Raw genomic sequence first — 22,574 nt, 5'->3', positions numbered from 1 at the left:
CCCTAGGGTTCAGCTGCCAGTGTGGTCATCACATGTGGGGGGGGGAGGGCGCCATCTTGTCCTTCCCCTTCCAAGATTCTGATGATAGTAACCTCCCAACAGCGCCCCCTAAAACTGTTACATGCATTTACTTTGTTCTGCTAAGTATGGGTCAGGAAAACAACGTTTCCTCCAGTTGTGAACGAGCCATTTAATAATTGATGGTTATTCTACATCATGTAATGGAAGAAATGTATCTTAGGTAGGCAGCAAAATGGCCATCACATAAAGGCTGCCTCTGCTGCATTTTCGTCCTCTTCCTTTATGTGACTTCTAGTCATTCCATTTATATCCCTGCCTGGAACCAATTCTAATGCCCTTTGTTTTGTTATTATTTCGTTGCCATGTAAAAAATCAACGAAGTGTTAAAAGGAGAAGATAAAACCACCCAGATAATGAAACCCAGCTAAATAGGGCATCCTTTAAAAAGAAAAATGAAAAGAAAATAGGTATTGTGCCAGCCCATCTGTTATGCTGTCTTGCTCTGCTGAGTGAACACTGTCTCTGCGTGCGTCATTCAGAGGCTCCGCTGCCCAAAGGAAAGCTGGAAGGGGAGTTCGTAAAGTACATTCTCTTGTGCATCTTCTCTTCTTTTTCCCAGCATACTTGCATGCATATTGATGTTAATGCACTCACACAGCACGCACACACCATGTACATTTAGAGGCAATTCTGGAGAAATGCCTCTTCCCAGATCATATCAATTCCACATTACTTTTCCTTCCCTCCCCCCAAATACATCTGAGATTATTCCATGCTTCTTGTCTAATTGATCTCAGCATGAATATGTGAGTAGTACTTTTGCTTGTATTCCATTAAGCTTTTGATTGATTTTATTGCATACCCCCCATGGTGTTACAGAGCATATTCTTTACTTCATCATTGTGTTGCTTTTAACATTTTATTGGAAGCCACATTGTGAATGATTGCTCTGAAAGGTGGACTAGAAATACGTACAATTTCTTTTTATTTCAGTCAGTGCCAAATAAACGAGGACAGTGTGTTATGCAAAGTCTCCCCCTCACTCCTCCCTGAATGTCTCAAGGAAGTCACACAGGAAATGAGAACCAATGATAATAATTTCTTCTATTTCTGATGCTCAGGCTTTTGAGTGCTTTCATTTATGTAAACAAATGACACCACCCCCACACAAGAGCATTTGCGGCAGACAAACAAAAGCCCTAAATGCGGATGGAGTTTGTACCCCAAAAATAACAACAGACCAATCAGGAACAAGCATACTCAGTGGCCATAGAATACTGACTGACTTTTCGGGGGGAGATAATGGGAACAAGGGGGGTGGAATAGATTGTTAGGAATCCTCATCAGCAACACTCCCCCCCCCCGCAACATTTCGTTGCGGGTCCCACTTGTTGGAATGGCTACCAATTCAGTCCAATTCATGAGTTAAGGATCAATGGAAATTAGATGGAATATGTTGGTTGTGATTCTGCACCTTATAAGTCTTTTTCCTTTGTCTCACATTTGCTTCAGTAATATAAACATCTCCTGTGATAACAAAAAGGAGGCCTGGTCTTGAATTACTTCTAGTGCACTGGTTTGCCTCAGCAACACTTCCAGCGTTACTTTCTGAAGTTGCACAGGCAAACATAATGCAAGGAAAGTATTGGTGGTGGTGGTGGTATTCCTCAATTTCTCCATGAAGCTGAACCAAGCTGAATGTGGGTGGACTTAAACCTGAGCTTTGTGGATCCAAGCTGAACATTTTGGTTGTCTGGTTTTTGGTTTGGCTCCAATGAACACCCTTTCTCATTTACCAATTCACTGCACTGACAAATACCCAAATGTCTACCTCAGAGGGGGCAGCCCTACCATTAGGCAGAATGACACAGCTTCCTCGGGCAGCTGATTTTGAATCGATTGAAAGGATAGAAAAATAACAGTTCTTAATTTGTTACATCTGTGAGGTTCCCCTGACTCCTTGGGGGCATGGGTGAGAAGAAGAGGGGAAAGCCCCATTGCGCAAGCAAGCATCTTTGCCCAGACTGATGGAGCTCATTAACTGAATCCAGCAATACATATTGTGTATATAGACAGAGACAGAGAGTTGCTGGGAATTGTAATTCTGGGAAGGCTAAACTGCAGTGCACATTTGAATGTGCTTCAAATGTGCTTTATAGGTAGTGTGTACATGATCTCATAATACAGGACACCAACCAGGCCTTCTGGGGCTGACCACTGCCTCATGTGAACCGAGCACATGCCAAACACATCCCTAGGCAAAGCATTACACACAAAGGTGTAGGGTGCTAAGCAAGCTGCCTTTTAGGGAAGCCTATTAGCCATTTACTGATCTTCATAGTGAAGATCCTGTGATAAGTTTTCAGTCACGCAAGAACACAATATAAAGACCACTGCTCCCACACCAGTAGGGCAGATACCTTCTCCAATGAAGTTTCCTGGGAAAAGGGATTGATTACTAAACCATTCTAAGAACTGGAACTCTGTGAGCAGAACAGTGGTCCCTATCAACTTAGATGAATGAATGAATGAATGAATGAATGAATGAATGTGTTGGAGAACATTCAGCAGAAATTCTGCAATTTCAGCTAGGCTTTACAATAAGCATACATTTATGCTCCCACATTCATGCACACTGATTTATGTGTTGTTCCGGTACATGTCAGTGCAGTGGAAATAAGAGCTATGCTTACTAGCTAGAACATTTCTGCTTTTTTAAAGGGGACTGGGGGAATGTAAATCAAATAAAAGGCATCACTTAAGAAAGAGATGGGAACTTAATATTTCTTATTCTTCTTTTGCTTTGGTGCAGCTGTTTCAGAGTTGCTGTCTGCGAAAGGAGGATGTCCTATTGGCTAGCAGTTTGTTCATTTAATCCTCGGCAATAAATCAAGCCGACGTTATTCCCAAGAGTCTGATGCATTACATAGTTCGCACCGCTCCTTCTGACTCAACAGGTGAGTCACCAGCAGCCATTGTTTCTGTGAGCTCAATCCTTTTAACTATTGATGAGTAATTCCTTAGGGCAGCTAATGGAAGTTAAGTAGGTTTGTGGGAGAACTCTATATGCACGTGCTTGGCATGCGAAAGCGCAGGGAAGAACATTATACTTTACCGGCAGATCTTCCTGTCACAACATTCGGCGTCGAGCCTAACATGGAATTTCCAGTTTCTCAGAAAACGACGTCTATTTATTGACACTCTTAGGCCTAAGCTAGCTGAGCTGTCTTAATATGCCTAATTATTTTTATTACACCGCTTATAAAGAGTCTGTTTCTAATCTAGTGAAGGCTCCCAGAACTCTTCCAGTAACTTCAGTGGGGTTTAGGTAAGGCCAATATACATGACATCCCCTGGGAGTAAAGCAGATGGTTGACAAGCAAACAGATGGCATGGCTAAGCTCACTCTGACAGGCCTCACTTCACTGACAGGGATACGGATTTTGCTTGTGTTTGCATGTGACTGCATATCTGTATTTTACCTTCCCGTAGTCTGTCTCCAGGCAGACAGGGCTTTTTTTCAGCTGGAACTCGCTGGTGTTCATGGTGAGTTCTGGCACCTCTTTTTCTAGGAAAGTAGCACTGCAGACGGACATATTTTTTCCCCTGAAGTTGAGCTCTGATACCAGAAGTGACCTAGGCTTGGAGAAATGGACTCAGAAGGTGAGGTGGTGGGAAAGTGCAGGCTCAGTTCTCTTTATCTGTGCAGCCCTTTTGCTTTAAATGAGGTCCCTCCTCATCCCTCTTGATGTGTCATCAGGAAAGCCATAGTCCCCCAAATGGATCTGCTACCACCATCATACCCAGTTGTGTCTTTCTTCAGAGGGTGCTTTTGATAAGCACACTGTAGATCCACTGTTTAAAATCAGTTTCTATATGCATATACATATTCATGTGCTATGAAAGAAGGCGACAGGATAAGTTTCCATTCATGATCATTTGATTCCCCTCCCTCCCAGATGATGGGAACAAGCAGAGCACCAAGAAAGCCAACTGGCCAATGGGTACCCTGACACCACTTATTTCTGGTCATCCCTGACACCTCCAAACTGCCTCAGTAAAAGTGCTCAATTCCAAAAACAAGCTCCCTGCTCCCCAAAACACAGTTCCCTTGATGAGCTCTTCTTCTCTTTGCCCTGGGGCATCTATTTGTGTGTTAATTCCACAGGGTTTGCCCATGCTGACTTGTGCTATGGACCAAGCTGCTGATCTAATGGTTGCCTATATTTAAGGTCCTCTTCTCATCCAATGGCTTCTCTGAAAAGGCTGGTATGCTGTTAAGTCCAGTTGTGTTATTTCTAGTACATAAAAAGTAGGCTTTATGCACCACAAAAAAGACCCCAAAGGTTATATTTCCTTGTTTCTTTCTGGCAGCTCCCTCGCAAGCGCAGCCCAGTGCAGAAAAGGGGCGGCAATGCTGCCTCTGCCTCTCCCGCACTTCACCCCTGGGTCACACTTATCCCAGGAGAAGAGCTGCTAAGGCTGAGTGTGAGAAAGCTGCCTCAGCGTGCCGGAGCCAGGCTGCAATGAGGGAGCTTGTCATGGGGGCACCTGGTCATGCCTCCTCTAAAAAAATGCACCTGGGGCTGTGCCCCCCCAGCCATGCCCCTGTGTGTGTTCTTGCTTATGTAGTCAAAATGACCACATCAACACATGAAAGAAGTATCAGCAGGCTCAGGGAAACCTCAAGGTTTGCAAAAGTACAAAAAATATTAGGGGGAAACCCTAGTTGTGTGGTGGTGTAATAAAAAATTTAATGTCTTATATATATTATAAATGTTCATAAATTTACCAACCAAGCATGTACATAGATATGCGGACCACATGTCTGGAGCAGCACAGGAAGACTGTCCTGAAACCATTTTGACTCCCAAACTGACCAAATGTTTTCTCTGCAAGGAGGGAGGGGGTGAGGGAACCTTCCCATTGTCTCAGGAATTGGGAAAACACCATCTCAAAGGAATGGCCAGACTACCAGGAAAGGCAATCAGATAAGGCATTATGAGATAACCTGGCAGACAGGAAAAACAACAACATTCAAATTTCTGTTGTAGACCGCCTTTTCTGTGATGTAGGCATGATGTTTGTGGGGGGTGGTCTTGGGTTACACCCCTTCTGTAATGTATGGAGGGGTGATCTTGAGCTCCAGGGCAGGGAATTCTTTGTTTAGGGTCCTCCTCCATCCTCCTGCGTGTGAGGGGAGCACTCTGTTGCAACAGCTTTAATAAAGATCAGGCTTACTAGCTGCTTTGCTTCTCAATATTCTCTGATTGGCCTCTGTTATTTTCTCCTACCGATAGGGAAGGGCAGATTTTGTTTACAACAGTGGAGGACAAAAACAATGTAAATAAGAATGGGGTTGCTCACTTACCATAGAATACAAACGGGGGGGGGGGGGACTGAGTGGGAGAGGGAATGGAATGGAATGGTGTATCATGGCTAAGCACACATGTACAAGAGCCAATTGCCTAAGGTTGGTTGTGTTTCTTCATTTTTGTTTGTTTTGTCTTCTAATAATTCATAAAACTGATTGGCAAAGTATGAAAAATAAAATGTGCCAGTAAACTCCCATCTGTCTGGTTCCCCTGTTTAACCCTATCAATAATGACATATATATACATATACACATATATATATACACACACATATGTATGTTTGTAGGAACTAAAGCAAGAATGTGCATGCAAAATATTACACCACAGAACAGATGGTTTGTAAAGTAGGCATCCAAATAGAATATTTTGCTGTAAAGCTTCAACTGTTTGCAAGCAATGCTATGATTTCCCTTATATATGGGGCCCTGGAGAACAGGCTTCTTGCCGAAGGTCAGATGCATGGCAGAAGAGAGTTGCTCAGGTCAGTGGTGGAGCTTCAAGCAGCACCACTTGGTATATTTATGGTATGAAATATTGCAAAATTTCATCAGGATGTCACAGGAGGATATGCACTGATTGGAAACGAAGCTGCGTGATCACCCCACAGTGCTTGTGTTCGTGGGTCAAAATATAGCACTGAAAGCAGGATTGCAGATGACTGCCCCAATAGCTTCATAAGCAGAAACTATCATGGCACAAGCAACCACTTGCCTTTTCTAGAAGTTGAGCAATAATTTTGTGCTGTGGTTTGGATTCCACTGTCTAATTTATCTCTCAGTTGTTTGCTGCTTATGACTCTAAGATTTAATTAGAAAGAAACAAGATAAGAACTGCGACCTGTGTGTGGTGAACAGTATGTCCAATCTTTGATGGAGGGCAATGCTTGGATTGCTGCAGCAGATGATTAATGCCTCATGCTAAAGAGAAAACACATACTTTGGTGAGTTTATTTTACTCTTTTAAGAAAATGTTGTGTTTTTATTCCTTTGTGATACGGATTATATTTAATAGTGACTATAGAAATGGCTGATTGAAAGCAAGTATTTCTCCATGCCCCTGCCCCAGAGAAGAATCTGTAAGACGATGAAAAGGATAGAGAACTCTTTCCATTTGTGTAGCTAATAGGAAAGAAGAACATGATAGAAGGTCTGATTATCAGCTGATGAAACAGAGCTTGAGATAAAATCTTTGTGTATCTCCAAAATCAGTTACTGCTGTAAAATGTGAATGGATGGCAACAGATTTAATACTTTTTAATTGTCCTTGCATTCACATGGAATATATTTTGCATGCCTTGAGATGATCACATGCAGCCTTGGATAACGAAGCTTTCTGTCTGAGTAAATTCATTTTATGGTCTATGAGAACGATGACAACTGAGCTGCCTTGCATAAATGATTTACAAGGACAATCTTGACATCGTTGTTAACATACAAGCAGGCATGCTGAACAGTAGTAAGACTTCAAACACAATCATATGCTACATCCAGTCTTACTTCGATTAGGCTTCACTGGAACTACCTGTTTGTGCTACCAAATCCAGAAGCAGTTAAAATATGGATATTATTTTAAAGCACATAAAGTGAAATGAAATATTTCTGGATTTTTGCAAAACCCCAGAATAATGAGAAAAGTGTGATTTGCCTTCCTTTATGTACAAGGTTCAGCAAAGCCACTTTTTCATCATCATTGCTTATCTGTATGCTGCTTTTGCATGGTGACCCATGCTTAAAGTGGCTCACAGCATCAGAAAAATGCACATAGTAAAATATAATGTTTCAAGATATAACAAGAACAACAGTCATAGATTAATTAAAACATCTCATGCTAAAAAACTGTACATTTTGATTAAACAATCCACTTAACAATTCATAATGAGGCCTAAGAAAAGGAACACAATAACATAGTCCAAAGAGTAGCAAAAATAACATTTTTCCCCAAGCTGAAATGTCGGCCCCAGCAACTCCTAAATACCACCCCATTCTAATGACTTCTAAGCACCTTGAACATGATAAGCAGCATTTTTAGCTGAAGGTAGTCAGGACCCTGCCTTCCTGGGTCTGGTGGCAATGAACCAGAGCCAGAGCTACCATTGAGCCTTTCTGAGCCAGTTGCCTCAAGCAACACTCTGGAGCGTGGGTAGGCAAACTAAGACCCGGGGGCTGGATCCAGACCAATCGCCTTCTCAATCCAGCCGGTCCAGGAATCAGCGTGTTTTTACATGAGTAGAATGTGTCCTTTTATTTAAAATGCATCTCTGGGTTATTTGACCCAGCATGACCTCGGCATAGAAATTCGGCATAGAAATTCATTCATCCCCCCCCCAAAAAAAATAGTCCGACCCCCACAAGGTCTGAGGGACAGTGGACAGGTCCCCTGCTGAGAAATTTTGCTGACCCCTGCTCTGGAGGGATGGCAGGTTTGGATCTGGAAGCCATGCCCCGCCTCTTGCCTGCTTGCTTGCGGTGGCCGATACTTCCTTCTCTCTGGGGCAGTTTCCTTATATTCACACATACAGTATCTTTCTATCCTTCCTCCAAATAAACACACTTCCTCTTTCTTTCCTTACCACTGAGCCAGCTCTCTCTTGCCTTTGCGCCATGGCTTCCTATCTGGAAGCTGCTCTCTTGCCAAGTTGGGAGTCTGCTTGTGAGGAGACAACTGGGCATGCAGCGTAATGCTCGAGTGGGACTATGTGGGTTAGTGGTTTGATAGAGGTATGGAAAGGGAGACATTGCAAAATGAGGAGGGGAAATGCTGTTGTGAAGAAATGGGGATGAAATGAAGAAGGAAAACGTAGATGGGGAGGGAAAGCATTCCATGCTCCTCCCTCCCCACCTGTGTTTTCCTTCTCCATTTCATTCACCGTGCTTCACTACAGTGAAAAGTGCGTTTGCTCAATGGAATTTGCTTTCTGCTTTTTGCTATCTTAACATTTTTCGGTAGTAGAAAGATGTAATACTTGTGACATCTGATGCAGAGACAGTACTGGAAAGTTCAGAAACTGAATCCAGATGATTAAAGTGAAGCCTGGTTAATAGATATACTTGTCCGTCTTTGTTACTGCTTTGGAGTTCAAATTACAACTCAGAGATATAAGAGAGCAGCATAGACATCAGGAAACTGACAACAACACTCAATGCAAGTTAAATGCCTATGTTTACCTCAGGCACGAGGGTTAGCAGATGATTTTGTTTGTCTTTCTGGCTCACTCACAAGTTGGAGCCTGACTACACACTTCAAGCAAATACATGTGACAAAGCCCTTGATATACACGATATCATTTTCAAGAAGAATAGCAGCTTGAAAGGGGCAATATTAAATAAAAAGAAACCAGGGGAAAGGTGTGCTTTATCCTTCCACCTCTCACTGTTTCTCTTGCAAAAAGATGTACAGCTACTTCCCACTTATGGATTCAAAATGTTGTTCATTCATGTTTTTAACTGTGGAAGAGCAGGAGCTGCTTATTTGGAGTGGAGAACCATCAGAAAGGGAAAGGTGACCTAGGCCCCTTTTCCACCCCTTCCATTCAAAATCATCCTTCATGACACCTATGAATATTGATACATGTAGCCCAGTGTTGTCTGCTTTGACTAGAAATGGGCTTGGATGTCTCACCAAGAGTCCATTTTCAGGAATTGAGATTCTTTAATTGGAGATGGGACTGAAGCTAACTTGGGACTTAGGCTGCACAGTGCTGTAGTGGAACAGGGACTCATTCCCCCCCCCCCAGCAGATAATAACATCTGCTGGAGCAGTATTTGGCAATTGTTGTCAGTTTGGAGGGTGGTGTGTCTAGGTGCTTGATCCCTTCATGAAGTAGCCTAGTCTGATTGGCCTAAGGCAGGTCACGCCACAGATTTCATGGCTAATCAGGGATGACAACCCAGGCCTCCTCAGCCAAAGTCTGACATGCTGATTGCCAGCTGATCCTAATAAATTGGTTATTGTGCTATTTATTATGCTAGGTAAAAGTTGGGGATATAAATATATGCTTTTTAAAAACGTGTGTGTGTATATGTGTGCGTATGAGTTCCTTAAGCCAGTGTTTCCCAACCACTGTTCCGTGGCACACTAGTGTGCCGCGAGATGTTGCCTGGTGTGCCGCGGGAAAAATTAAAAATTCGAGATTTTTTTTTTTAAGTCAAATTTTCGATTGGGGCGCCGTCACTAGATGACCCCTGGGGTTCCCTCCCTCCCGCTGTGCGCCTCCCTCCTCCTCCTCCTCCGGGGAGGCCCTTCCTGGCTCTCGGCCAAGGCTTGGCGGCTGCCACTCACTCGCTCGCCCACCCGTCCCTCCATCCCTGCACCCGGCCTCTCCCCCTCCGTCCCCGGCGCGGGGGCTGCCGGGATCCGTAGTCCCCTCGCCCTTGGGCTCCGCGCCCGTGCGGGGTGCGCAAACTACATTTCCCAGCGTGGCCTGGCAGGCCGGGCGTTTTGTTTGAAGCGCTCTTCTCCCGGCCATGGAATGAGCGCAGCGGCGGCGGCCGGGCGGGCAGGGGCTCTTCCGCGCAGACCCCGCACAGCCTGCCTGCGCCCCTGCGGAGATTGGGCGGCAGGATGGAGCCCGGGGATCCCCGCGGAGGCGGAGCGGCAGAGGCGGAGGCTGCCCCCCAGGTAGGGCTGCGTCGGGGGGGTGGTTATTTTTGCAATGCTGCATCCGCGCCGGAGGGGACGCATCGGACCGCGGGGAGACCCCTTGGCGGGCGTGCAAGGCAATGCTTGCGTGCAGGCATTGCATGGAGTGCAGTGCAATGCAATGGCAACGCGGCGCCCTGCATGCATGCATGCAACTTCCACCGGCGCTCCGGACTTGGCAGGTGAGGGGGGTCCCCAGTGGGCGGCAGAGAGAGCCAGGAGGGCGAAGGGGAGCCGGGGGGGAGCAGTGCTGCTCCCCGAGCCGAGCCCGGGGGGAAACTTCGGCGTCGTTGCACCGGGTGTTGGAAGCGGAGGCTGGCGGGGGCCCCTCACCTGCAAAACCTGGTCGCCTCTCATATATTTCGTGCATTGCATTCATCGCCCGCTTTCTCCTCCAAGGAGCTCCCGGGGGCGCGCGTGTTCCTCCCCGTGTTATCCTCGCAACAACAGCCCTGCGAGGTGGGTCAGGCGAGTGGCCCAAGGGAGCACCCAGGGATTGTCCTGGCCAGGTGGGGTGATTTGAACCCTGCTCTCTGCCCGGTCTTCGTCCTCATTTAGCCCCCACATGTGCATGACTGTGCATGACTGAGGTTTCCCCCCCTCGTCTTGGCTATGGTGTAAGTCTGTGCTGTCAATTAATGGGGTTCTGCCTTCGGAGAAGATGAGCCAGCCCTCAAGGAGGTGATTATGTAATTTGCTAGCAATTCATGTCCCTCCCGGCGTGACGCTGCGCGCTGACGTCACGGGGCTGTAATGGTGGTGTGCCTCGAGATTTTTTTCATGAAACAAGTGTGCCTTTGCCCAAAAAAGGTTGGGAAACACTGCCTTAAGCCAACATTTTTGCTGCAATATCTTCTAATGAATTCTATTGCTATCAGATTTGCAGAGTTTAACAGCCAGTTTTAGAAGCGTTCAAAAATGACAAAGTGGAGGGTGTTTCTAGCTCAGCCTAGGAACCACATGCGTGTCACTTTGGATTCCATGACAAAAGAAAGGAAGGGTAATAAACACAATAAAATAAAGAAATGAAACACAGCTGCCTGCATTTTTTAATTCCTCTTGGGGCATGGCTAGGGACTCTCATGTGGTATTGCTATAGGGGCAGCCATGATGAGCTCCTGCTCTTGATGATCTACCATGACAACACTGTTCTTGTACAGCTCAGTACCAGTATCCAGAGTATAGCTTCAGCCCTGAAGCTGTTTCTTTTTTTAAAAAAAGAGTTCCACTACCCATGTCTGCATGCCCTGTGTCATCTCCTCAAAAGGTAGTATAGCCAGGGCTTAGTTACACTGATATTTATACTCTGCTTTTCTTTGAAGAGAATAATCACAGTGTTCCACAATAAAAATAATGAAATATAATGCATGTTCCTACTCTAGATGCAGCGTCAACTGGGCCCAGTATGGTCAAAGATTAACCAGGACTGGTGCCATCCCCTCCACCTCCTGCCCCTTTCTTCTTCTTCCTGCTTACCTCTGCCGGTGGAGGGAAGCTAACATCACTGCCAGTGTGGTGCTCCCTCTTCTGCCCAAAAACATAAAAGTGGGCAGAAATGCATCTAGCAGAAAACCCCAAAATGAGGTGTTCTGCAATGGAACTGAACTAACTCCATTGCCATCATGTGACTGCATTGACCCCAATCCAGGCCAAATTCCTGGCACAGCTATCTGCTTGCCCCCAACCTTCCACCTACATATGTGGCAGTGGCCCCACCATCCTGTTAAGCCCTGCCAGGCAGTGGCCAAGTTTGGATTATGCCCTAATTATGTAGAGGTAAAGGGACGCAGGTGGTGCTGTGGTCTAAACCACTGAACCTCTTGGGCTTGCTGATCGGAAGGTCGGTGGTTCAAATCCACACAACAGGGTGAGCTCCTGTTGCTCTGTCCCAGCTTCTGCCAACCTAGCAGTTCAAAAGTGCAAGTAGATAAATAGGTACTGCTGTGGCGAGAAGGTAAACGGCATTTCTGTGTGCTCTGGCACTTGTCACAGTCCTCCGTGCACCAGAAGTGGTTTAGTCATTCTGGCGACATGACCCGGAAAGCTGTCTGTGGACAAACACTGATTCCCTTGGCCTGAAAAGTGAGATGAGCGCCACACCCCATAGTCGCCTTTGACTGGACTTAACCGTCATGGGGTCCTTACCTAATTATGCAAAATACATCCAAGCATTAAGTAATGTCAGTAGAAAAAGAAAACCAGAGGTTCATGTCAATTACCTGCAGCAGCCAGCTGGCATTTTGTACGATGTTTTCTGAGTCGCAGTAACATTCTCTGAGCATGGAAAAATGGAGATTTCAGAAGCTGTTAGGAACATAGGAAGCTGCCTTATACTGAGCCAGACCACTGGTCCATTTAGCTTAGTATTGTGCATGGGCTCGTCAGGGTTTAAGGCAACTTTCTCTTCCTCTCCTACCTGGAGATGCTGGGGACTGAACCTGGGACCTTCTGCATGTATAGGAGATGTTCTTCCACTGAGCTATAGCCATTGTATTGTATTAAGATAAATGGCTCTTCCTAACTCACCATCTGGCTAGTCCATGGGGGCATGCAATTGGAAGACTCCCCACACATGAAATTCTCTAGCTACAAACACAGCACAGCTAGAGGGAGGGGAGGTGAAATGACCAGGAGGAAGAGGGGGAAGTAGCAGTGCATGTTCTTTTTAAAGGCAAGGGAGCCTATCTTCCAAGTGTTCTGCATTTCATCCAAGTGTTCAATATTTTGACAAGCCCTGTCACTATGGGAAGAAATTTTCCGAGCTCCCATATGGTAACTACCACATTATTTTAAGATAACAGCTGTTATATTCTATCACATAAAAACACTTTCAGCAACTAGTCAACAACCCTATTTTCAAGTTGTAAACGAATAAATCTTATAAACATTATTTTCATATTGTTTGCCAGCAAGCCCCCATGTTCTGAAATTCCATATTGATAAAATATGGCCAAAATGTCATTGAGAAAATCCTATCCTTTGTTGTTATTAATGTTTTGCTCATGTATCCTGATCACTGTTAGAAGTTTCTCTCAAAGTGGGGATTATGGAGCATGAATGGCTCATACTTATTTCTAATTAATTTCCTTGTGCTATGCCCCATGTCCCCTTCATGGATCACTGCCTTGCCGTGGCAAAGGGGCTTGAATAATTCAGAGAAGCTATGAGCTATGCCGTGCAGGGCCACCCAAGATGGACAGGTCATAGTGGAGAGTTTTGACCAAAAGTGATCCACCTGGAGCAGGAACTGGCAAGCCACTCCAGTATCCCTGCCAAGAAAACTCCATGGACAAAGGCAACAGGCATATAAAAGTTATGATGCTGGAAGATGAGCCCCTCAGGTCAGAAGGCATCCAACATGCTACTAAGGAAAAGCGGAGGACAAGTACAAGTAGATTCAGAGCTGATGAAGCGACTGGGCCAAAGCCGAAAGGACGCTCAGTTGCGGATATGCCTGGAAGCGAAAGGAAAGTCCAATACTGTAAAGAGAAATATTGCATAGGAACCTGGAATGTAAGAACCATGAACCTGGGTAAGTTGGATGTGGTCAAAAATGAGATGGCAAGAATAAATATTGACATCCTGGGCATCAGTGAGCTAAAATGGACGGGAATGGGCGAATTCAGTTTGGATGACCATCATATCTACTAATGTGGGCAAGAATCCCATAAAAGAAATGGAGTGGCCCTCATAGTCAACAAAAGAGTGGCAAAAGCTGTACTGGGATGCAATCTCAAAAATGATAGAATGATCTCGATACGAATCCAAGGCAGACCTTTTAACATCACAGTAATCCACGTTTATGCACCAACCACTGGTGCTGAAGAAATTGAAATTGACCAATTCTATGAAGACTTATAACACCTTATAGAAATGACACCAAAGAATGATGTTCTTCTCATTATAGGGGATTGGAATGCTAAAGTAGGGAATCAAGAGATAAAAGGAACAACTGGCAAATTTGGCCTTGGAGTTCAAAATGAAGCAGGGCAAAGGCTAATAGAGTTCTGCCAAGAGAACAAGCTGGTCATCACAAACACTCTTTTCCAACAACACAAGAGACGACTCTACACATGGACATCACCAGATGGGCAGCATCAAAATCAGATTGATTATATTCTCTGCAGCCAAAGATGGAGAAGCTCTATACAGTCAGCAAAAACAAGACCTGGAGCTGACTGTGGCTCAGATCATCAGCTTCTTATAGCAAAATTCAAGCTTAAACTGAAGAAAGTAGGAAAAACCACTGGGCCGGTAAAATACAATCTAAATCAAATCCCTTATGAATACACAGTGGAAGTAAGGAACAGGTTTAAGGATTTAGATTTGCTGGACAGAGTGCCTGAAGAACTATGGATGGAGGCTCGTAACATTATACAGGAGGCAGCAACGAAAACCATCCCAATGAAAAGGAAATGCAAGAAAGCAAAGTGGCTGTCCAACGAGGCCTTACAAATAGCGGGGGAGAGAAGGCAAGCAAAATGCGAGGGAGATAGTGAAAGATACAGGAAATAGAATGCAGATTTCCAAAGAATAGCAAGGAGAGACAAGAGGGCCTTCAACGAGCAATGCAAAGAAATAGAGGAAAACAATAGAATGGGAAAAACCAGAGATCTGTTCAAGAAAATTGGAGATATGAAAGGAACATTTCGTACAAAGATTACCATAATAAAAGACAAAAGTGGAAAGGACCTAACAGAAGCAGAAGACATCAAGAAGAGGTGGCAAGAATACACAGAGGAACTATACCAGAAAGAAATGGATGGCTCATACACCCCAGGTAGTGTGGTTGCTGACCTTGAGCCAGACATCCTGGAGAGTGAAGTCAAATGGGCATTAGAAAGCACTGCTAATAACAAGGCCAGGGGAAGTGATGATATTCCAGCTGAACTATTTAAAATTTTAAACGATGATGCTGTTAAGGTGCTACACTCAATATGCCAGCAAGTTTGGAAAACTCAGCAGTGGCCAGAGGATTGGAGAAGATCAGTCTACATCCCAATCCCAAAGAAGGGCAGTGCCAAAGAATGCTCCAACTACCGCACAATTGCACTCATTTCACACGCTAGCAAGGTTATGCTTAAAATTCTACAAGGAAGGCTTAAGCAGTATGTGGACCGAGAATTCCCAGAAGTGCAAGCTGGATTTCGAAGGGGCAGAGGAACCAGAGACCAAATTGCAAACATGTGCTGGATTATGGAGAAAGCTAGAGAGTTCCAGAAAGACATCTACTTCTGCTTCATTGACTATGCAAAAGCCTTTGACTGTGTTGACCACAACAAACTATGGCAAGTTCTTAAAGAAATGGGAGTGCCTGATCACCTCATCTGTCTCCTGAGAAATCTCTATGTGGGACAAGAAGCTACAGTTAGAACTGGATATGGAACAACTGATTGGTTCAAAATTGGGAAAGGAGTACGACAAGGCTGTATTTTGTCTCCCTGCTTATTTAATTTATATGCAGAATACATCATGCGAAAGGCTGGGCTGGATGAATCCCAAGCTGGAATTAAGATTGCCGGAAGAAATATCAACAAAGTCAAAGCCCTATAACTTTGTTTTCTTTTAAAAACAACAACAACAACAACGAAACTCAGTGGTTGCAGCATTTATGGATAGGAAACCATTGAAGTTGTGCCCTATTATTTATTAGTTTTTACGAAGTCGGTGGAAATCAGGTCTATGTTGTTAAACCTAATATTGATTTGCCATCATGACTGATTCTTAGCAAAACCAGTTAGACATCAAGCCTCTGAAGTGATGGAAGATTGATTGCAAAACCACTCCTCAAAGAACAACCGATAGATCACAAACACAGGAGTCTGTGCAAACAAGATTAAAGGGTGTCACCCATCTTTAGTATAGTTCCACTTATAATGTTAGTTGTGTTAAATTATTTTTCGCTGCAAAATAAAACCATTTGGCCAATGACCTTGGATGACGGGAGCTGCAGTTGTTGTTAATGGTGGTGTTTTTTTTATTAGACATATACTGCCCTTCATCATAAGATAGCAGGGCAATTCAGTGACACCTGAAGGTTCAAAGGTTCCCCAACGTTCCCTGGGTCTAGAGGGCCAAACAGTTTGCATTAGGCAGCTTCCTTTTCTACACTTTCAACATTTAGTTAGGCACTGAAACCTTGGAGTGTCACAGCCAGAGTGAGTAAATAATAATAATAATGGACTATATGGACCTGTGTTCAGGTTCAGTAAGCAACTTCAGATATTCCCCACATCTCCCCCCACCAAATTTTTCATATGCATTAATATTCAAGTGAATATATGCCACTAACCAAAGTTTTTGTTCATATTGTGTCGTTTTATTTCCCTACTGGAAATGTACAGGCAAATGGGAACTAAGGAATAGTGGGAGAGAGATGGATTCTTTTAAAAACAGGAAAGCTTCAGTCTTTTGTTTATTCAAGTATTCATTACAGTGGTACCTCAGGTTAAGTACTTAATTTGTTCTGGAGGTCAGTACTTAACCTGAAACGGTTCTTAACCTGAAGCACCACTGGGCCTCCTCCTGCTGCCACACCGCCGGAGCACGATTTCTGTTCTCATCCTGAAGCAAAGTTCTTAACCTGAAGCACTATTTCAGGGTTAGTGGAGTCTGTAACCTGAAGCGTATGTAACCTGAGGTACCACTGTACATTTATATGCTACCCCATTCTGTGGAGATCAGATCAAGTAGTACAGGTGAGAGCTGAGAGCAGAGTGGAGACCAAAGGTGGACAAACCCTAGAAGGAGCATGACATGTCCCCCACCAGAGGTACTACGCCCACCCTAACACCCCATACACCCCATTTCACATAGTAAAAGCTGCCTTATAAATAGGTTTCAATAAAGCTGCTTACTGTATCAGCAGGTTCAGGCTTTTGGAGAAGGAACAGACTCCACACCTTATGCCTGACTGGCTACACAGGTTGTGAGCTGTGTATCATCCCCCTCTCTGGAAGCACACAGGTTGTTTCTTGGGCAGGAAAGATTTTACTCTGGTTCAGGGATATTCAGAAAAGGGGATGTGATTATGATATACACTGTTACATACACATTAAAATCAAAACAAAACAGGAGGTCGCCATTGAAACCATTCCTATACTGTATTCTTCTGATTGTTGGACATTCCATTTGTAATTGACTCAGTTCATTTTTTGCGCTTAATAGTAGTTGTAATCCTGCTCATGACTCCCATCTGTCTGTTCAAATTTCTCATGTACCAAATAATGTCTGAGGGACCGGAGCTTAGAGTTTTAGCTATCACATGATACAGAGTCCCATGCCTCTTAATCAGAGCATCAAGTGATTAATTCAGCGTGCTTCTCATTTCCTGCCTCAGCCTGCTCCCTACAAGTTGGGGCAGCAGCCTGGCTTCACTTCAAAGCTTGCCGTCAACATCTCTGCAGCTAGTGTGGTTTGGTTGCCCTTTTCAGCCTGCCTCACTCCCAAGAAAGTTTTCTCTTGAGGGTTTTCACAGAAGAGCTGCAGAACAACATGGCCATACATTCATTCAGGATGGAGAGGAAACTGAACAGGTTTCCCTCTGAGCTTGAAACTAGGAGAGTCACCTCAAAGGTCTACAGTTTAATTTGTTACAAACCGCAATGTCACAAGATCCTAATAATTAAAGTTTGGGGAGTGCTTTAATTATTCTGGAATCCATGCTCTAGGGTACACTGTAGCTGGCTCTGAAAGCAACTACAGGGGTACCTTGGAAGCCAAATGGAATCCGTTCCGGAAGTCCATTCGATTTCCAAAACATTCAGAAGCCGTGCAAACCGAACACTCACTTCCAGGTTTGCGGCATTCAGGAGCCAAAACATTTGACTCGCAAGGCATTCAGGATCCAAAGTATGACTGTATAATCTTTCCCCAACCTGGTGTGTTCCAACTGTTTTGGACTATAATTCCCATGAGCCTCAGCTGTCAGGGCCATGCTGTCAGGGGCTGATGTAAGTTGTATTCCAAAACAATTGAAGGGCACCAGGTTGGTGAAGCCTGCTCTATACTACTCTTTGTGCTGGCTTCCTCTGCTACAAGGATAAGGAATCTGTGGCCTTGCAGATGCTGCTGGGCTCCAACTTTCATCCAGGCAGCATAGCCAATGGTCATGGGTGATGGGAGTTGTGGTCCAGCAACATTTGAAGGCCCCAGACTCTCAATGCCTACTTTGCTATGTTCAGTTCAAGCTCCCTCTATTTACCTTTTGGCAGTTCAGTTCCTTCCTTTCTCTGCTTGTTCACTTCTCTTGAATACCACAAACCTTTTTTTAAGCCCAAGATTTCCACCTCTGGTTCTCACATACATGCCATTTCCTATGTTGTCAATTTTTCTCTATCTGTTACCGCAGGATGATAAGAAGAGCCCTGCCGGAACAGACCCAGGGCCTTTCTATTAGTTCAGCATCATGTTTTCCACAGTGTTCAGCCAGATGTGTAGGAGAAGCCCACAGGCTTCTCACACACCTATTTCACTTGAGCGAAATACTGTATCACAATCAAGAGAGCAAGTGTAGTGCTCTCTGGGTGACAGTATTATCTTTCCCCACACACTGTCAGGAGAGCAGTTAGGGCCATGCAAGCAGCGTGCATGCACTGAGTGCTGAGCTGTGGGGCTGAGCTGTGGGGCTGCAGTCTCAAAGCTTGGTAAGTGAGACTTTGGGAAGGAGGCGTGAGGCTCTGACAGGGTCCTAGAGTCTGCCCTACTCCTTCCCAAAGCCTAGTTAGCACTCTCCCAGGTGGTTCATTTGCATATTTGTATGCCTTCTAAGACTATAAGACTGTTTTAATCTTAGTAAGACGCCCAGTTTCTTTTTGGGGTGCATAATATTGTTTTGCAAGGCATTGTTGCCTTCTGTAGTCCTCCCTGCCGTCTCAGTTTTAAGGGTGTTTTCTGTGTCCTTTTTTTCTTTTTTACTGAAATTTGATCTGTGATCAACTTGATATTTTCAGATTTAATAATTTCAGTGGTGCGGTGACCACCTAGTGGGGCTCCTTTTCCAGAGATGAGCGCCTAGTTCCTTCATGTGCAATTCTTTGAGAGGTAAATACATGTGAATTTTTTTTAATTTTTTTTTAGAAATCTTTCTTTACAATACAAAAATGTTTTAAACTTCAGGCAGAATATTGCTTTAATAGCTGTTCTGTTCTGGGTACTGTTTGATTGCTTTTATCTTAGGATATTTCATCCTGTTTGGCTTGTCTTACATACTTCCTGTACATGGTAGAGAAGCAACTAACTAATCAATTTATGAATATTGCATTACAAAAGACTCACATTGACTTTAATGGGCTATAGCTAAACATCCTTTAGCTATGCCTCTTCTCTTGAACGAACTGGAGTCTGGCAATGTATTCATAAACGTCTGCCAACATTCATCTTGGAAATAAAATCACATGGATAATATTTTCATAGATTCTGGATTCTGGAACACCAGACTTTGAGTAAATAGACGCCCAGGCTGCCTCTTTCCCTAGTGTGTGTGTGTGTATACATGTGGCCTTTTGTAGTTTGCTTTCTTGCACAGGATTCTTCCCTCTATTTATACACCAAGTATTTAATTCTGAAATCCTTGCTGTGAATCAAGATCAGCTTTAGGATTTGTGGGGCCCATTGCAGGAAGAAGGGAAGCTGCTGCTTTTCAGTAGAAAGAACAAGAAGCAGTTAGAGTTGCCTGAAGCCATTACAGTGCTTCGCCAGTCAGATGACCTCCTTATTCAGCATTTGTCCTAATTTGGTTGCAGAAAGCTTAGGCAGTGGTTAGACCATCTCCGGTCATTATTGATGGTCATTATTGAATATTTGCTCTGATTTGTTTACAGAGCGGTTATACAACAAAAAGCCTTCATTGTGATCTGTTTGTAGATATTTATATGACTTCCTGTTAATCTATCGTTTATTCCAGTTTTCAGTGCATTTCTCCATCGCTTTCCTAAACGCAAAAGCATTTTTAAAAAGCGGATTTGTTGCACTAGGGCAGTACAGTGTTTTGATTCACTTTAGTTGCACAAACTTAAATTCCCAGTGTATGGTTGAACCCCTTCCTCAAACTATCAGTATACTAAATGAGTACATTGATGTTGAGGGTGAGCTGAACAGGGTTGCTAGAGCCTGATGATCTTTAGCTACTGGGGACAGCTAAATGCAGAAAGAGCTAACAAGTAAAACTGAGAGTGAGAAAAGAGTATAAGATATGATCATGAAATAGCCCTGCTAAGTTTGCCAAACCAAGATCAATGTATCTGTGTGATGTGATTAATTTTGACCTCTGCTAAGGCTATATCCAAAGCAAGGCTTAGAAGAGGACAGAAAGGAAGATACACAGGGGAATAGGAGTGCATTTGGGTACCTGTGTTGCATATGATGGATGCCTAAACGAAAGGAATAGAACACAGCAGCGGAGTAGGGCTGGATAAAGACAGCTATAACTTCAATGCAAACAATTAGATTGTCATGTGTTAATGCTATACAATCTGCCAAACTGCTTGCTTAAGTAAGCTTCTGTACCCATTCTCGCTAAGGGCTTTGTTTTGTATTTAAGGTGTATTTGCTCACTTGAGCATGCAAAAAAACAACAACCAGCCAGCATCACCAGAAAAACTGAAGAGGCTGTGCAGCTGGCAGCTTTTATGACATCAGTCATAATCTGAGAGAACTGCAGCTGAAATCAGTCAGCACAAATAAGAGGTGCTGAAGGCAGCTGGTATTAACAAAGCATGCACTGGAAAGCAAAGCCTCCTCACCCCACCCCCACTCAGCAAAAAAAGAAAAAGAAAAATCCTTGCTGCAGACGACTCATATACAGAAAACAGAATAAAAACTGGCTCATGTTTCTCTGTCAGCCTTCCCTTTACTGCAGTAGTGTCCCAGAACGTTTGTATACAGGATGGGGTTAGCCATGGGCCCAATACAGGCAACCAGGCTATCTACAGTGGAGTTGCCATATCTGTATTAAAGAGAATGATATGTGATTATTTCCCCTCGCCTGCATTCTAATATGTGCAAAATAAGTGCTGAAAGATTCTAAAAAATTAATTTCTAATGGTATGTACAGTATTTATAATCAAGGCAAAAGAATGCTTACGGGGACTAGCCATGGAAGTTCTAGATTATTGACTACAACTGAGACTAGGGTTACATAGTGACGATATCTCAGTTCCTGCTTGTTTTTCACTTAACTGAAACATATATTTTTTTCCTTTCCTGTTCTTTGTCCAATCACCCTTGGTTCACAGACCCTGCAGGAGAAAAGGGGAACAGTTTTGATCTTCCAAATGTAATATTGATATTGCTGCATGCGACCCCAATCTCCAAACAGTGCAGGACTCCAGGAGTTCCAGGTGCTTATCCAAGGTCCGGTTTCCTTGGAATGAGGGACAGTGGAGGCTGTGGTGCCCTTATGATATACGGTTTATTTACACATATATACAACCTGATGGTGGGACTCACAGCATGAACACCCCAAGAGTCTTGGTTCGCCCATAGTCAAAGCCTTGACTTCAAGCATGGCTCTGCCTTTCTGGCTTGCTTCTAGCCCAGCTTTCACAAAAACTCACTGGCTTTTGACTTTCTTATTACCAATCAGGTGAGGGAGCCACCCCACCCCACCCATTTTCCCTATGGCACAGAGCTACTTCCTTTGTTAAACTAAGCACCATACAGTGGCACCTCTGGTTACAGACGCTTCAGGTTACAGACTCCGCTAACCCAGAAATATTACCTCGGGTTAAGAACTTTGCTTCAGGATAAGAACAGAAATCGGGCTCCGGTGGCGCGGCGGCAGCAGGAGGCCCCATTAGCTAAAGTGGTGCTTCAGGTTAAGTACAGTTTCAGGTTAAGAACGGACCTCCGGAATGAATTAAGTACTTAACCCGAGGTACCACTGTACTTAAGTGGCAACTATGACCCTTGCCTAATTCAACATTGATATCCTCCTTTAGATTTTAACCCTTGCAGGATCCAGGACCCTGGGAATTAGAAGGGAATCAGGCACCATGCCAATTAATCCCCCGCCTAACATACAACAATATCAATGGATAAAACTGATGGAGTCAGCCTCTATAGCTGCCAACTCAGTACTTGCAGCAAATACTAAATATGCTCTCTCTCTCTTTCTCTCTCTCTCTCTTTCTCTCTCTCTCTCTGTGTGTGTGTGTGAAATGACCAGCAAATAATTTTTTCCAACTTCCATTTCAGCTCGAATTTGATAAGTCTGTCGTATTCCTATCGAAATTTACTCCTAAAATTCCAGGGCCCAGCTTATTCAGTGAAATAATGAGGACTGGTTTTGCCTTGCATGGCATCATGCAATATTCCTAGCCATCTTTATTGTATCTGGCTCCCTTTTTGGGGAAAAAATTCTCCTCCATCCTTCTATCGGCAGTGCTATGAATTACTCTGCATGTTAACCTATCCTGTGAAACTGAAAAGAAGCCAGATGTTATTGACAAAGAACTCTGATCTCAGTTGCCAGAAAGAAAGGCAGAAAATTTGCCGCAGTATATGTCACTGATGCAGCACTGATGTTAAATGGTCTGTATC

The 22,574-nt window shown here is 44.0% G+C and overlaps 1 long non-coding RNA gene across 1 annotated transcript; it reads left to right on the top strand.

The window, feature by feature from the left end:
- The first annotated feature begins 5,874 nt into the window (after positions 1-5,874).
- On the top strand, positions 5,875-22,110 carry LOC310704172. The gene is made up of 3 exons (XR_014524623.1): positions 5,875-6,336; positions 18,986-19,076; positions 20,575-22,110. It is a non-coding gene; the product is annotated as an uncharacterized lncRNA (long non-coding RNA).
- Positions 22,111-22,574: the final 464 nt, after the last annotated feature.

The sequence above is a fragment of the Podarcis liolepis genome, assembly GCF_965112155.1.
Source record: "Podarcis liolepis genome assembly, chromosome: 3".
In the NCBI taxonomy this organism is placed as follows: Eukaryota; Metazoa; Chordata; class Lepidosauria; order Squamata; family Lacertidae; genus Podarcis; species Podarcis liolepis.
This window is presented reverse-complemented; position numbering and strand designations above follow the sequence as displayed.